Genomic DNA, 11,372 nt, shown 5'->3' with positions numbered 1-11,372 from the left:
ACTGAGCTCTCGATAAGTCTAATTGACTTTTCGACAAGCCATTTTAAGACTTCTCGAGTCAGTTCTCGATAAGTCATTTTTCTGAATTTTCGAAGGACTTCTCGACAAGCTTTATTATGACTTATCGATAAGTCAATGTAGGGTTCTCTATAAGTATTAACTCACAAAGTTCTCTACAAGTATAATTTTAGACTTATCAATAACTCAGAATTGAGATAATTTAATTTAATAAATTATTTTGGTAAAATACTTTTGACAAAATCACTCTGATTTTATTTTGATTTATTCAAATAAAAATTGGAAATAATTCAGTCATTCAGGACAAACTGAATATTTATTTGACATCTCGACAAGTCATTTTCTAGTTCTCGATAAGAGTCAGGAAAATGACATATCGATATGTATCTATTCTCTCAATATGACTTCTCGATAAAAAAATTCCAAATGTCCATTTTTAGTTTTCGATAACGCATTTACCTTTACTATAAATACCCAGACATCTCGACATACACCTCTTTACGCTTTCGAGATCTCTAAGTGACCTATTTTTTTCAATTCTCAACCGCTCTCTCTCGTTTCAAACTCTCTCTCACTCTCTACTTTTTCTTACCCACTCAAATTCAGACTATTTCAATGGCATTAAACACAGTTACACCTTTCATCCCAAAGGAGGGCACCAATTACCTCACTTTTATTGATGCAAACCAGGCTCCTGATTCTTTCAAAGTTTTCGTGAAGTTCCTTTTTGAAAGTTACTTTGCAGGTGCCTTGACAGCAAATCCAGTTCTGTACTTGGATGTTCCGGGGGATTTTTGGAACACGGCCGTGATAAGGACTGTGGTGCATGAAAACCAGGCTGTATCTATAGTGGTTAATTGCTCCACTAGAGGCGAGCAAGTGGAATTTTCTGAAGAAGATGTCAATGAAACTTTGGGCATCCCAACTGCAAATTTGGTGGAGGTTCCAACACAGGTTGAGCTAGCTGAGTTCATGGACTTCATCAATTATAGTGAAAGAGTCAACCTGGCTAGCCTGAACAAGAAGTTTCTCATGAGAGAATGGTCTTTCTTGTTTGACTCTATTATGAAGGCTTTCACATGCAGAAAGATAGGGTATGACAACATCTCTAGTATTGTCCAGAAGCTGGTGTTCTCAATGGCCCACAACAGACATCTCAATGTAGGACATCTTATCATGGAGGAGCTAAGCACCGCGCTCATTATGCCTTTGACAACAAGAGGTAAAGAAATTTTTCTTCCTGGATTTATAATGTCTGCTTTAAATCATAAAGTGCATGACATTCATATGCTTAATGGTATAGATAAGACTAAGATATGTAATTGTACGCAAGTGTCCAAAGTTTTGTTTGGTTCACTTACTACTAAAAACAAGGTACCTGTAAGTTTTAAACTCACTCCATTTATGATTGAGAGGTTTAGGACTTACGCTTACCCTATGCCTGACATGAGATCTAATAGTGAACCTAGTACAGCTATGGCTCATGTCTCTGTGGAAGCACAAACACAGGACAACCAACAGGGGCCTTCCCAAGCTGAGACCAGTCCTTCTGTACCAATAGAAGCTAGGAAGCCAACCACTTCATCCTTTCAAAAGGGTGAAGTGAGTAAAAAGAAAAGAAAGCAGGCACCATTAAAAGTAGTTATTGAGAGTGGTGAGGACCAAACAGAAAAAGAGTCACCCTTGGTCAGAAAAACAAAGAAGGTAAAACAAACTGAGTTGACCACTCAAGCCACCTCTGCACCCTCGCAACAGGATGAAGTTGTAAAATAGGGACTTAAACAGACTCTAGAGGCATCCTCTCAATATGGTGTCTCTATTGAATAAAACATCCACCCTAATGCACCATGTACAGAGTCTGCACCATCACTTGAACAAATTCAAGTGTATGAAAGGAGATAAGAAAGGCACACATAAATATAGCACATCTCTTGAAGCTCCCTCATTCACTCAGGGGGAGCTGCCAAAACTCAATTCTGAAATTCAAACTCTAATATCTCAAATTTCGTCTTCATATAATGAAGCACTTGAATCTAATTCTCAAGTGTTTCCAACTTCAAGTGACTTAGTTAATGAAACTATGCTCACCACCCAGGAACCAAATTTAGTTGGTGAGAGGATACATATTGGGGTAGACCTTAATGATACCAGCAAAAACACAGGGGTTTCATCAATTTTTACTGAAGACCCTGTGGCGGTTATAAATGCACATTCATGTGCAAATCAACCTTCACAGGTTGTGAGGTTTGAGGGTAGTACTCCTGAGGGGGAGCTATCTAAATTCTCTCAAATTCAATTGGAGGTTCCTCTTGCAAGAACAACTCCCCTCAAAACCCAAGCTGAGATTGCACTTATAATTGAAGCTAGGAGTTCAATTTCCAATGATCCTGCTATGAGGGAGGCAAATACATCACTTTCAAGTGACAGTGTTTTGAAAGAAATACAAGGGTTTGAGACTAGAGTACATGACAGTAACCTAGTTAACTCCCCTCCAATTCCAATGGAGGTTCTCCCCACAAGTGGAAAATAACAAAATGTCACAACCACAGGTCACCCTATGAGTCAAACTGTGACATCTATCACAGGTGGTTCTACTGAAACTCTACCCTCCACCTCACAACCAACAGATATTCCCTCAACATCCAACCCTTCACAACAACCATCTCACCCAATCCAACAGTGGTTAGAAAATGCTCAATCTCAACCAAGCACTATGGATGATCTTCTAGTTGACAAATTTCAGGTCTTTCTAACATCTCATAACATCGGCTCACTTCAGACATGACAAATCAAGACTATCAGAATTTTGCTAACTTATAATGAAGATATTGAGAAGTAAAAGCGGAAAATAGTGAATGAAGCTGAGCAGGATGGCAATATGGATGCCTGACTGTCTAAAGACTTCACATTGGAGATGAATCAGGTCTTGGCAAGATTCAGGAAGGAATATGTCATAAATTTGGGGAGTAATGCCAAGGTCCCGACCCCACAAAAAGTGATGCAGTTAATAAAGACTACAAGGCTCAAATCAAAGCTTTTCACCTATTTGGTAAAGCACTAGAATTAACTTTGATTGGCCATCAAGACAAGATCAGAAATTTGGTAAGGGAGAAGATGGATGAAATCATTCCTTCACAAGTCAAGATTCAATCAAAATTTTAATATTTTGCTTACCAAATGGCAAGATTTGATCTGACTACGGTGGATGCCAGTGTCAAAAGTCTAAGGCAATCTTTTATAGCTCTACATGAAGTGGTTCAATAGCACATTACTAACTCTAATGACACTAGACTCAAGTTGAATCAGCTTCATCAAAGCATATATGAGCCTTCAGCACTTTTGATGGAAGGCATAAAGGAAGCTGTGCAAGCAACCTTTGGAACATCTCTACCTTCAAGCTCTCAACAAGTCACCTCTACATCAACAAACTTGCAGATCCAAGCTCTCCAAAATCAAGTCTCCACTCTACAGTCAGCAAGTGAGTCTCTAACAAATCAAGTTTCTCAACTCATAGCCATGGTTCAAAGTCAGCAGGCTGATATTCAAACCTTAGTGGACTCCCACAAGCATCTACAAATGCAGAATTCTGTGTCTTTGGGGGTCATCATGGGTGCACTCAACATTCAACTTCTTGCACTTCTAGAAGCTGTGAGGCCTGAAATCCCTACACCTCATATCATTCCTGCCAACAAGACTAAAGGGGAGATAGAGGCTAGGTTACTAAAATCATCCCAAACATCTACATCTGTTCAAGCTCAAGCTCAAGCTGCTAATAAAGGAAAATCTCAAATAGTTGAAGTTGATGTTGGAATGGAGAGGCTTATCAAAGTAGCTGAGGGACCTAGTCTAATTAAGGAATTTGAAGCTGCTAATGGCTCTCAGGGCTTCTCTCAAAAACAACTTCATCATTTACAAGAGGGCTTTGAACAAGACCATAACCTTCATAAGGGTGATTTTGGTGACCAAGGGTAATTTTCAAGAAAAGAGAATTGCGATAAACATCAATGCTTCAGGTGTAGACAGATGCATGTAGGTGTCCCTAAATTTTCTTATATCAAAAAGGGCATCTGAATTAGACATCTTCATTGAAAAAGTCAATAAATTAATCAAAGAAGACACTCTCTTGCTTAGGGAATTACAAAAAGCTCAAAAAACTGCTTTTTCAGAAGCATATCTCTATCAACACAAGGGAGTGGATTATGTATGTCCATACACCACGGAACTCAAGAATTTTCTTGTTCCCAATCATTGTGTCATGGCACACTAAAAGTTTATAATGACTCTGAAAACTGGTTTGAAGACCAAGAAGAACAAGAATGATGAAGATTTTGAGATGATAAAGATTTTGGGGAGATACTTGAGAGATTCTGAAGCCAAGTTGCCCAAAACACAATTCAATAAGGATGATTTGGATGATGATGACCAGAAGAAAGATGATCAAAAACCCTCTGGCTCAAATCCAAGTCAGTCCTCCAAGACAACTACCAGCAAAAAAAGAATCAGGATGAGAAAAAGGGAGATGATAAGAAAAGAGGGGATGAGAAGAGAAGAAAAAAGAAGGAGGATGATTCAAGAACCAAGAAAAATGTCCAAACAATCCAAATCCAACATGCTCAAACCACTAAACCTACAAGCTCAAAAATTCAACTATCCTTGACCTCAAAGCCCAAGTTTTTTACAAACCAACTGCAAACACCCTACTCAAAATACCAATCACATCCAGCCAATCCACCTTGAAGAAAATCACAAACCTACCTTCATTGAAACCACCAGTTAAAACTCATTATAAATCTGTTGGAAGAAAACCAAAGAAACTGCAAGTTACTGAGAGAACTATCTGGAATTCTTCATATGATTTTCTGTCACTAAATTGGTGTATCACATATGAAGAATACTTTCAACAGCTAGCTGAAGAAATAGTCAAATTTTGGGTCATATCTTATACAGAAATCAGATTTTATTATGATGATGGTTCCTGTTGAGCAAGATTGAAGCTGCATGTATAACTCAACAATACTGGTTTGGATAACTCAACATAGAACAAGGACTTTGAAATAATCTATGTTCCACTAGAATCAGTACTGATTGTTTAATTGGGTATATGCAAAAAAGGTTTTGTTAGCTGCAGTGAAGAAGACGTCAACAGTTATCCGTATGAAGTCCATTAATATGTTCAGGCATCTGAGGAATAAGGTTGGAGTCATTCGAAGCAGTTGTCAGAATCAGTGTGAAGACCTCAAGGATTCCTAGTGTAGTTGGTTATATTTGGTAGAAATCTTAACATTGGTTTATACGGGTATAATACGAAGGCCTGAAATCAGAACTAGTCGTCTGTAAATCAGACACGTGCACGAGATGTCAGTGATCCGTGAAAGGAAACAGAGTATTATTTTTAGGATCATTGTTAAGTTGGTTTTGTACTCGAGAAGTCTGTAAATATATTGAGGTACAAAATCCCGGAGATTAGAAGGCCTGCAGATACAGAGGATTACAGCTCAAGAATTTACTGGATTTATTTTTAATCAATGACTGGTTTTTGATTAAATGAAAATCATCTCATTTATTTATTTACATTTAGATCACAATTTGATTTTAAAATAAATAAATTAAAAATTAAAAATTGAACTTTTATTAAATGAATGAATGAATTTTTTAAATCATTTATTTATTTAATCTAATATCAATATTTAATCTTGGAAAATAGAATTAATGTTTGAATTTTATTTAAATAAATAAATAAATTCAAAGTTTATTTATTTTAATATCAAATGTGTATTTTATTTTTTGCCAACCAGTTAAATTCAGAACAAAAGAAAAAGAATTCAAGAACTATCAATTCATAAATTGGCAGCCTATTTAATTGTCTGCTTTGCTTGTTAATTCTGCACATGAGGCCGTTGATTCAACTAAACAAATGAAATAGCAAAAGAAATTAAATGGCGGGTTCTTTTGCAAGTAGCTCGTGGTTGTAGTACAAAGGACTGAATAAAAGAAACAGACTACAAGTTCAAGCTCCCACATAGCAGGACCCACAAAGACTCATAATTAACAGAACAACAATTGCAAAGTAAAATAACATGGCGGCTGTTCTCTCCTTATACGCGCGTTCAACACACGTCTGGCGACTTCCTGTGCAAGTCTAGCGTGTGTACCACAAAGCAACACCCTGGCGCCTGGCTTTTTCCACGAGAAAATCTCTCCTATGCATGCATGTTGTGCTTCTTTTGTTTATTCAAACAAAAAAATAAAGGAAGAAACCATGTACATGTATAGTCGCCATAGGCGAATTTATTTTGTGAAGGAAAAGTTGGCACGAGTCGCCACAGAGAGTTCAGAGTGATCGCCATACAATTTGTTCTTGCAAGCTGTACCACTTCAAATACATGGACAAGAGGCAGCCACGTAGTCTCATTCTATCTCTCCTACATTATACCATCTATAAAGCCAACGAATAATAGCAGATTAAACACTTCTCAGCAAAACACTATATAAGCTCTGCAGAATTTTTCTTGTAGAGTTAGTTGATTTTATTTATTGAAATTAAGGAGAGAAGTGCTGCCCAATTTATTTCACACCATTAAAGTCTTACAAACTTGTAACACTCATTATTTAAAGCTCTCTTGATTATATTTAATATCTTTTGATAGAAGCTTTGAATTCTTAGAGTGATAGATAGTTACCTAAATTGATAGTTATTATTTTGGTTATCTCTGTATTTGTTGCTTCGAATTATTTGTATTCGGAGTTGTAAGCAAACCTTTACGATTTAATTTCTTAATAATAAAAATTATTCCGTGAATCTCTTTGTGTTTATTTATTTCATTTTTGAGGTTTATTTTTCCCTGCAATTAAATAACGAAAAACATACATTCACCCCCCTTTTGTATGTATATTTGGACCTAACAATTGGTATCAGAACTTGTTGATCGATATACAGATCTGATCTGTTAGATTAGCAAGTTTTGTTGTTGATTTTGGTGGTACGGAGTCTGGGAGTGCTTTCGGTTTGTAAATTTGATTTGGGTTTGTTAGTTGACTTGACTGGTTTGGTATTGTTGACTGACTGGGTTATCGTATTTTGAGACGGTTTATTGCAAATTTTTCTCAGATCTGAAAAGATGAGTTCTTAGAAGTTAGTAGTATCCATGTTCCTCAGTTTGATAAATCGAAATATAATCTATGGAAAAAGAAAATGCTATTGTATATTCGGGCATCGAATCCAGAGTATATGAGAGTATTGAGAGAAGGAAGACATGTGCTGATGAAGGATCATCCGTAGTTACCTAATATGAGAATGTCATGCCCTGAAGCAGAAAGGAGTGCTCGTGACAAAGAACTGATAGCTTTGGATGAAGGCCTACAGCTTATTTTGGTGGATTCGATGGATGATGATATGAGTCACCAAATTATGGTCTGTGATAGTGCCAAGCACATGTGGGAAACCATATAACTGCTTATGGAAAGAACTGAAGATGTCAGGCAGAATCGATTGGATATCTTGACTTCACAATATGAGGCCTTTAAGTCCTTGCCTGGAGAAAGTATTACTCAAGTCTTTGAAAGACTGAACAAGCTATTAAACAAATTAAGTATTCATGGCAAGACTTATCCTCAGAGAGAAGTCAACAAGAAGTTTATGCTAGTCCTACCTCACCACTTAGAGAATAAGGCTTCATCTGTTCGTGAGCGTGTTGACTTTGAAACCATGACACTTGAGAAGTTGTATGGTAAACTGAAGACTCATGAAATGGATAAAGAACAAAGAAATATCATCTATGCTGGTGGTATGGTTGATAGCAAGAATGCTGAACTACTCAAGACAACTGCTCTTGTAGACAGTGGAATCAAAGAGCTTGACATTATTGCTGAAAAGCCAAAGTCTAAAGCTAAAACGCTCTTTGAGGATGAGATGGATGATGGAAAACTCTATGGGAGTCCACGTAACTACTACACCACTGAGGAGCTGCAAAGCATGGAAGATCCTACTATGGCCAATCTAGCAGGGATGTTCAGTAACATCAGGTTTCGAAGAAAGCAAGGCTTTAGGGGTTCTGGAAGCAGCAACCGTGGTCAGAGGTCAAGTTCATCTTCTGGATCAGGTTATAAGACAGGGATGGTTGATAGAAGCAAGTTCAGATGCTATAACTGTGATGAGATTGGGCACTTTGCCACTGAATGTATGAAGCCTCAACAAACAAGGGATAAAGGCAAAGCTTATCAGAAAAAGGATTCAGGTAGCTCAAGGAAGTATCTAGTGAAATCTTACATAGCTGAGGGGAAGAGCTGGGATGACACTGATGATGAAGAAGAATAATATGGAAATCTTGCATTGATGGCAGAATCTTCAACTCAGGTAACATTTCCAACTATTCGTGCTTTACCTCCAGATAACTTGTGTGAGAATGAACACTGTGTCGCCTTCAGGCAGACTGTCCTAGTGTATGGAAATGTTGTTTCTCATCACTATCTTAAGGCACGATACAATATAAAAGAATGTATTGAACAACATGATGTCGTAAAAGAAGTGTATAGAAATGTTAGTACTACACTAAGATGTACTCTACTTGATGTCGAAGACCTTAAAGTAGAACTGAAGAAAGTTAAAGATGAAAATGATAAGTAAGTTCTAGATAGAGTCGGTGTTGAAAATCTTAAGCAAACCAATAAATATTTAGAGCTTAAGATCACTAAGCACCTTGAGACAGAGGAAGAGCTAAGGAACAAGAATACAGAATTAGAAACTAAATTGCATGCTTTTACTGATTCTGCAAATCTTGCTAAGAAGCTCATAGCTGATCAAGTAGTAGGTGGAAAGGTTAGGACAGGCTTAGACTACGATGAACTTAGAAAAACTTCTAAGAAATGAGTAGTTGAAAATGAGTCTGTAGAGAAAGTTGTTAATCCCCCTAGTACACCTCATGTTCTTAAGGAAGCTAAGAAGCCTCTATTTAAGAAAGCTACTGTTGAACCCTTTGATGAAGATAATCTTTATATTCATTATGAGATGCTTGTTGAGGATCTCGAGCTCTCAAGGAGACAAAAGGCTAAGAAACCTACGTCTGTTGCTAGTGACTCTGACTTATCTTTTGTCAGACTAGGTTTTACTTCCAAAAATAAGAAGAATATAAGTAAAAATGGCAGGATAAGAACTAATGGACCTAGGAAGTTATGCAACAACTGTGGTTCTGCTGGTCACCTTACTCATGCTTGTAGAAAGGTTAAAGTAGACAATATTAAGAATGCTTATGTGCATAACATGCCTAACATGCCTAAAGTTTTTAAGTGTAATAAATCTGTTTGCATGCCATGTGTAGTATCTTTCATGCACACTTATCTTGATTCCACACACTCACATAATACATCTCATGATCATGATAAGCATGTTAGTAAGAACACTAGTAGATTAAAGACTGTAAGCCCTCCTAAAGCTAGGAAAGTGGCACATGTCACCAAGCCCAAGAGCAAGTCTGTTGGTGCTTCTGAAAGTGATAAGGAAACAGTCAATGATAAAGCAAAAACTGTTAAGCCTGTCAATTCTGTGAAGAGAAATGTTATATATTCAAATGCTTCTAAGTCTTCTGGACCCAACGTAGTTTGGGTACCAAAGAAAACTTAATCACTTTTGTTTTCAGGGCATAAAGCAGAAGAAGGTCATGTGGATTCTAGACAGTGGATGTTCAAGGCATATGACAGGAGACAAAGCCCTGCTATCAAAGGTGGTTGAGAAAGCTGGCCCAGTGGTTACTTTTGGAGATGACATCAAAGGTTATACTATGGGATATGGTTGTTTGGTAATTGGCAATGTCATTATTGAAGAAATCTTTCTGGTTGAAGGTCTTATGCATAATCTTCTCAGTATCACTAAGTTATGTGACAAAGGATGCGAAGTTTTGTTCAAGAAGGAGAAGTGTTTGATCTCTAATCAGAAGAATGAGAAGCAGACTCTCAATGGAGTTCGAAAGGGTGATTTGTTCATAGCTGACTGGAATTCTGCAGATGGTCAAGTAATGTGTTTCTACAGTAAAGCCTCTTCAGATGAAAGTTGGTTATGACATAAGAAGCTCTCCCACTTGAACTTCAAGACCATGAATTCTTTGGTTAAGAGGGAATTGGTGAGAGGATTTCCTGAGATGGAATTCAGTCCTGATGGACTTTGTGAAGCATGTGAGAAGGGAAAGTCAAAGAGGGCATCACACAAGAAGAAGACAATGACTGATATTACTGAACCACTATAACTCCTTCACATGGATTTGTTTGGTCCTGTCAACATCATGTCTATATCAAGAAAGAAATATGGCTTAGTGATTGTTGATGACTATTCCAGATACACGTGGGTGTTATTCTTACATTCAAAGGATGAAGCACCTGAGATGATTATTGATCACATCAACAAGATTGAGTTAGAAGATGGAGTGCCTGTACGAACAATCAGATCAGATAATGGAATAGAATTCAGAAATGCAAAGCTGAATGATTTCTATGTTGAGAAGGGCATCTCAAGACAGTTTTCAGGACCAAGGACTCCACAACAAAATGGAGTGGTTGAGAGGAAGAATCGAACATTGGTTGAAGCTGCAAGGACTATGCTTAATGAAGCCAATCTTCCTACCTACTTTTGGGCTGAAGCAGTTAACACTGCATGCTATACTCAAAATAGATCCCTGATCAACAAGGTATATGAGAAGACCCCTTATGAGCTAATGGCCAACAAGAAACCATCAGTGAAATACTTTCATGTGTTTGGAGAAAAGTGCTTTATGCTTAAGGACAATGAGCATCTTGGAAAGTTTGATGTTAAAGCTGAAGAAGGTATCTTTCTGGGCTATTCTCTAGAGTCAAAGGCTTACAGGGTGTATGTGATTAGTGATCAAAATGTTGTGGAAAGTCTCAATATAACATTTGATGATTCCAAGCTCCCAAGTATTCAGAGTGAAGATGATAGTGACAATCTTGATTTTGAAGATCTTTCTGGTGGAGAAGATGAACCTGAAGTTTTTCCAGACAACAATGAAAATGGCAATAATCCTGATGATCATAATTCTGATGCAGATTCTGAAGGCAATGGTCATGAGACAAGTCACACTATCTCAGGGACTAGTCCTCAAGCTTTATATTCTGGAGATCATGCTGGCAACAACTCAGGGGGAGCAGAACAAGGAGAAGAACAAGAATCCAGTAGTCAGACTCAACATAATTCTGGAAATGCTGAGTCGTCAAGGGCTAGTCTACCAAGACATGGAGTATGGAGTAAAAACCACCCTCAGAACTTGATACTTAGTAATCCTAACAGTGGATTCAAAACTAGAAGAGCTACAATAAATGAATGCTTATATTCTGGGTTTCTATCTCAAATG

The sequence above is a fragment of the Apium graveolens genome, chromosome 4, assembly GCF_009905375.1.
Source record: "Apium graveolens cultivar Ventura chromosome 4, ASM990537v1, whole genome shotgun sequence".
Lineage (NCBI taxonomy): Eukaryota > Viridiplantae > Streptophyta > Magnoliopsida > Apiales > Apiaceae > Apium > Apium graveolens.
This window is presented reverse-complemented; position numbering follows the sequence as displayed.